This window comes from Gigantopelta aegis, unplaced genomic scaffold, assembly GCF_016097555.1.
Source record: "Gigantopelta aegis isolate Gae_Host unplaced genomic scaffold, Gae_host_genome ctg4761_pilon_pilon, whole genome shotgun sequence".
Classification (NCBI taxonomy): Eukaryota; Metazoa; Mollusca; class Gastropoda; order Neomphalida; family Peltospiridae; genus Gigantopelta; species Gigantopelta aegis.
The window spans coordinates 1-7,167 of NW_024534028.1; the positions used below are offsets into that span (position 1 = coordinate 1).

At 33.1% G+C, this 7,167-nt stretch overlaps 1 pseudogene; it reads right to left on the reverse strand.

Moving 5' to 3' along the window:
• Positions 1-545: 545 nt before the first annotated feature.
• LOC121366102 lies at positions 546-3,039 on the reverse strand (annotated as a pseudogene).
• Positions 3,040-7,167: the final 4,128 nt, after the last annotated feature.

Here is a 7,167-nt window from a genome sequence, read left to right on the forward strand (position 1 = left end):
TCGAACATTGATCAAAGTTGATTGGTTGCTCTATTCAAGATTACAAGTTCGATTTTAATGAGAACATCAATTAAAATCAGAACAAATTATATTTACATCATTAAGAGCAACGGTTGCTATGATACAATTTATCTCTTGTCATCTGCAATTACCCAAATATGGTATTTTACGTTCTCTAGCATACTGGCTGCCAAGATCTTTCCTTCAATTCCTCTAAGCCAAATCCTCCAGGAACAATCATTCCTCTATTACAGATGAACTATCTTCACAGAAGACATATAGACTTACTGTGCCATACAAACACTGCCCCAAGCCTTGTGGTAAGTTGTCTGGATTTGAGTGATTCATTTCTTCTTCTAGATGTTACAGCCTCCTACATACTAAAAAGAACAATAACAAAAATGACAAGCCTCTACTCATAACTTCATTATTTCACACTTGTACTATCAACTAAATCCTCATATTCATACTATCAGATCTCATACTTGCAAAATCATATTGTCACTCATCCTCATACTATACATGTATAGACTCATTTCTCATACCACTAGTTTTAGTTTCCCGTCTGCAAGCCAGAGCAGCATGTTTCAAAAGCTTTGATCACAGATGTATATGCGTCTTCCAATTTAGTATATTTTCCTACCAAAACTATTTGTATCTGGTCTTGATTGCTGTCGTAACTATAGTAATAAAAAAAAGTATTATTTTTATTCTATATAGTACAATACTAGCATTGACATATATGGAATAAGAAAATCAATATTGACTGCATTTTTTTTTTTTTTTATCAATCCAACCATCTTGTTCATATCATCTTTCTTACCAATCTGCTAACTTCTCCCATTCAATGAGAAGAAAGGTGTTTGACGTGCGGGTTGAGGGAAGTTCTATCTCTTTTAACAAGGTATTTTAGTACGGGACTGTTTCTCAAGAAGTAGAGGAACACGATAAATAGATGGACAATCTTGTACAGCAACTACCTACAAAAATAGAAACGGGCATTTACCATGACGATACCAGTATGAATATGAATATATACTAAGCTAGGTACTATGAATATATATAAGGTAGGTACCACGAACAAGCTAAAGATTTATCTTACTTGATCTGGTTTGACGTGGCAAAAATTTGATATCTTCTTCTTCACAGATTCATCAATTGGACGTTGACTACGACATACTATCTAAAGAATGCAAAAAGAATATGTATGACCTTTGACCTTACAAAGGTAATATATATACACAGCATACAATTAATTATACTACGTACTATATATTGTACTAATTATCTTACAATATCTGGTGATAATCCTAGTCCTCTAATGTTCTGACACTGTTTTGAGTTGGTTTTGGTCTTTTGTTCCCTTGTATTCCCGGCTAGAATGAGAAAATAAAGCTTTATAATTATCAATAGAGTAACTATGGTAACTATGGTAACTATAGTAACAGATGTATGACAAGTCTTGTATGGTTATAGAAAATAGATGCTCAGTCTTTTATTAGACTTTAAAGTTTCAACATTTGTGCAACACTTCAGGTGAAGAATTTTGCCATCACAGCAACTACCACACACACATTGACACGAAATGTTTAAATGTAATTATTATATACTCTAGTGTATTATAGCAATGTTAATAATTCATTATGAATTTGTTACTAGAGATCAATTACATATGAATATATTACATGATATTATTGAATATATATTTATTAATTAACATTCATTAATATTGATTACTATTCTTAGAAATACTTTGTACATGTATTCATTTTCACACCTATACATCCATTTTCACATCTATGGATCCATGCATTCATTTTCACTGACTATACATCAATTAGCACAATTATGCATCCATTTCACAATTATGCACATGTCCAGATAATTCTATTCTCCTTTACCTCTGGTACTAAGCTGAACATGAATGTTACAAAAATTTTGCAGTCCAATTTAAAACTGGAGTTGTCTGAATGCTTCAATAAAAAGACATTCCCTCAATATCACCAATAGTGCCACCAAGCTAAAAAAAGAAAATTTACAGAGATATAATTGTGTTGAAAACACTTACCTCGATAACACAAACTTGAGGGTTGTTCTCCGTCTTTGTCTACTGGTATCTTAGCAACACGCTCCACCCACTCTTGTATTGTATCAGTGATATGTGGCAAACTATAGAAAATACAAAATAATTACATGATTAATATGTAGAATACAACCTTGTATAATATGTGGTGTGAACTAACAACATCATGTATAGAGAATACATTATAACAGAACAAAGGTCAACAATGATTATAGAAGAGTAATCCATTAAAGGTGAATTAAAGATGTAGAACTGTCTACCTTGTACTGTCTTCTTCCTAGGTAGTCACCACGCCTTTCTTTGTTGATGACATGTGATAAATTTCTCCCAGTAGTAATGGTTGTTGTCACGTGTTAATGTGATATCAAGGAAACGCTCATAGTTACCTAGATCAAGATCAACTTCTCCACCATCATCTAAAACAAAGATTTCACCTACAGAGAATGAGAGAGAGAAAGAGAGGTCATTTACTAAACAATTTAGATTGTTCATTCATCCATTAAACGTTATCAAATTAATCATTGATCCATTACTCTTTATTACTCAATCTACCAAACTGTCCTTTCATTACTATCAGTCTTTCCAACTATTCATCCATTTACCCCAACCATCTTGTCCATTTAGTCATTACTATATTATAAACTCTATCAATTAATCCTTTGTCTATTCATCCAACAACCTATCTACTCATAAATCTATTCACTCATGGAGGTTAAGCACACAGTCAGGGTTAAGCACATAGTAGAGGTTAAGCACATAGTAGAGGATTTACCATCTTCAAATCCACCATTACCACAATACCATGTTCATAAGGAGAAAAATGTTCCTGCATCAATATTAAGATAAGGATCCCCAATTTTAATAGCAGTCCACCGTAAACCAATTGACTTTAACAATGTCCCAATACTACTGGTAATAACTCCTTTACCAATACCACTTATAACACCGCCACTAACTAAGATATTATTTCATATCTTGACTCAATGGTGACTCTGACTCTGCCATCATATTGCTTCTAAAAAAGGAAAAAAATATATATATACAGATGATGAATCGTGTTGCAACAGCATTCATGGATTCCATAGAGTGTTGTCTATTACATAAGTTAATGCCAAACGACATACTTTTCTCAAGCAGCTCTTTATGGAATACGAACTACGACAAAAATAGTCGTCCAATTCACGATTATTGTATATACAATTCACGATTGTTACATATATAGTCAAAATTCACGATTCTACCGGTAATTCACGATATGCATATTCAAATTTCATATTTTACTGAGAAATAGGCGGTTTTCATCGAGAATTGCAAGTTCACTATAAAATCATAATTCGTGAATTGCAATAATCGAGAATTATCGGTAAAGTCGTGAATCGAGAGTGGAATGATCGCGAATTCAAAGTAAAATCGTGAATTTGAATATGCAATAATTGTGATTGGACGCAAATTTTTGTCGTAGTTTGAATTCATAGTTATAAGTTGATATGTCATTTGTCACTAAACACGTCGTGGTTCTTGAGTTATGGTAAGTTTTGCTTAAATGAACGATAATGACGCGCGATTATATTCAAATTAATAAACGGAGGGTACGCCCAATTTTCTATGACAACACCACTCAAGACGCAAACAATTTTACAATCACATTCTTCTTGAAAATGAATAGCAAGAAATACTCCATTGTTAAGGCTCTAAAAAGCTTTGTTCTTCATCTCTCATCAACAGTGACTAGGCCGAACTTGAAGCTTTTATCGAAGAATTCATGATAGATACTATAGACTATATAGGTAAACCGGGATTGGGAACGCCCACCCACTTCCGGCACAGTCCCTCCTCCATCTGCATGTAAACTATGGCTTACAGTGCTCTTGTTTCTTCTGAAATGAGTATGTAGAATTTTTGGAATTTTTACTTTACTTAAGTGATACTTTATGAATAAATATTTATTTGAAGTAATTGATATTTTCCTATAATTTACTGATAATTTTATAGGTCATAATCACCGTAACACAGAAGTTCTTTTGCTAGTATATATTACAAGGAGCATCTTTCAGATGGTTTTAAAATTGGTACACCAGTTTGCTACACAAAGTGTTAGATAGTGCAGACCTCTGTTTAAATAGTGCTCTAGACCTGAAAACAGAGAGATTGTATCAACTTTTGCAACCAGTCTAATAAATGAATGTCATCTGCTCTTAAACACAAGATAATTGTAAGAATAAGAAAGGAGAATATTGGGAAGACATCATGAAATCAGGACGTCAGAGCACTTTAGGTCTATATAAGTATAGTTTCCTTCAAGCATCGATTGGTTGCTCAAGCAATCCCACTTTGTATCAGTATGTTACTAATCAAATATATAGCTAGTGGGATAATTATCCAGGTCATTAGTGCTACTTCTATCAAAAGTTGTCACAATGACCAACATTTAGATTAATATGTGAAGAAAAAAATACAATAAGATATTCAGGTGGTTAACTTGTAAAAAAATCTTCAAAAAAACTTTAAAATGGTGTGATAACATGGCTATAGTCAATCAATCTTTAAAAATAATCCCAGGAATGAAATCTTTGTACATACAAGGAATGGAAAGGAGCATGAATATAAAATTAACTTGGAAGGGATACAATTAAAGATTGGGATTTGACCTGTACTTTAACTTCTATACTACAATCTAATATTTCTCTTACCCATCGAAAATCCTGAGATTACTCAACTACTCTTACTTCATGTGAGTGATGATAACACAGGATATAGTACAATCTACTGAACCAGAGCACGAATTCAACAGCTTGCCACCTGAAACCATTTTTATAAACCACCTTCACATTCTCTAATAACTCCATTGATGAGAATTAAACATGCTATTGAACATCCTCTATCTCACAAGGAACAGTTAAACAAACTCAAGATGAAGAAGACATCATACCTCAGCAACAACAACAATAAATGTGTTTTGTTAATTTGCTATTAAGTTATTGTTAGTGTTTTTCAAATGTATGTTGTTGTATATTGTTATTTTTTAGTTGTTTTTGTAGAAAAGTTTGGCTAGTGTTTTAAAATATTAATTTGTTAATGAAAGTATTACTTAAAATGGTTTAGGGTGTGGTTTGGACTCTGATCATTAAAAATGTGGCAACTAATTATTAATAATTAATAATTACTTATAAATGGACTGAAGTACATCCACACTGATACTACATCAATTATTGTACACAGGATGGTCACTTGATCTCAAAATTATTATCTCCTGACAGTTTACTAATAGTTTTAAATGATGTTATGAGTGTCTCTAGTGAGGGAACTGTATGATTAGCACATATACTGACTAATAACAAACAATGAAGTACATACAGTTTTCCTCCTCTCCTCTTTTCCCTCACAGTTATCATATGATAACTACTTTACAAGACACAGTTCACATGATGTCATATGATCTATCACTTAATAATAAATTGTAAGTAATTTATTATGACTCATGTCATAGCGTTAATCATTATATATATTGCTTTAATCAGTCAATCAGTTTTGACAGAGACTCGTCACATATAAATAACTATTATGTGTGTGTGCGTGACCTGATTTGCAATAAGGGACCACTTTTGGCAAAAACATTTGTGTCTGATTGGTGCAAAAGGACTACTGTAAAAGCATCTTTATTAAAAACAGTTTTGTATACATACAGTTGCTATATATGTACAACTATTTATAGTAACTTTATGTATACAAATTGTTTTGTGAGGAGGAGGAAGAAATTCCTGTTATATTCTAGAGTAAATGTTAATGGATGTTTCCTGTTTACATAAATCTACACTAAAATGTCTGAGCCCTTCTCTCTCAGTGTCTCTGTACTTTTGTCTAAGTTAACTAAAGTAGTTGATTGGTATGTATTGGGTCTTCATCTTAACATTCCTAAATATGAACTGGATAAGATTCAGAAAAACAGTTCTTATTAAATGGGGGAGTAGAGCGATGTAAAGCAGAGATGTTAGATATGTGGTTGAAGAAGGAGGAAGAACCTCATTGGAGAGTGATAGTAGATGCTTTAGAGAAAATGAAGAGCTATGAACTAGCTCAGGAATTAAGAGATCTGCACCTTGGTGAAGATGAGTCTCAGTCTACAACTTCAGTTTGTAATGACAATTCTACTTCAGTCAATCCCCCTTCTATCCTGGTAGAGGGAACATGTAGTCAATGATTCTCTCTCGTTGGGAGTCCAAATTTGCAAAACTTGTTACTGATGTCAAGTTTACCCTCAAAGATAAAGAGGTTTCTCTCGAACAGTTACACAGTTATACCAAGACACGATTGGATATAGAGAATCTTCCAACTCCTAAACTCCTGATGAATTAATTGGTACTGTAGTTCTATCATACTATAGTTTCCTTAATATATCTCTGATAGAGAATATCATTGATGAATTTCTTGATGGTAGTCCAGTTACAAGTTAGTCTACAAGCATACAAAAGAGAGTTGAATATATTCAAACGGTCAACCAAGATGAAAGAGCTCATTGATACTGTCACTACCTCTCTGCAAAAGGAGAAAGGTACAGCAGTGGTAGTTATGAAATTAGAAGGTGTGTGGTTGAATGTGACTTTGGAACGATTCCAAAAGTTAGTGGAGGAAATATTTTTAAAGAAGAGTCAATGTTTACATCTTGTCCGAGTTGAACAAGGTTGTGTATCTATTCAGGGGACAGTTAGTGAGTGTGCAGTCTCTTCTCTTGTCTCTCTTACAAATCAAAGGAAAGAGTTTATGAAGTATGTTGGTGTTATTAGACTGACAATAGATGATGTAGTAGTATTTAAAACAGGAGAGTAATGATATCACCTCACTGTCTTTTCTTCTAGTAAAGGCAATTGAGTGTTGTAATGTGGACGTTGTGTGCTTTCTTCTATCTATTGATGTTGACCCAAACGTTAAAGATGACAAAGGGTACTCTATTGTTTTTTATACATGTATTTTAGCAGATCATTTATCAGAATCAAACAGGACAAGTACTATACTATCATTGATGCTCTGTTAAGTGCTGGAGCTGATCCTAATGTCACCGACAATGAAGGACACACATCATTACTTTA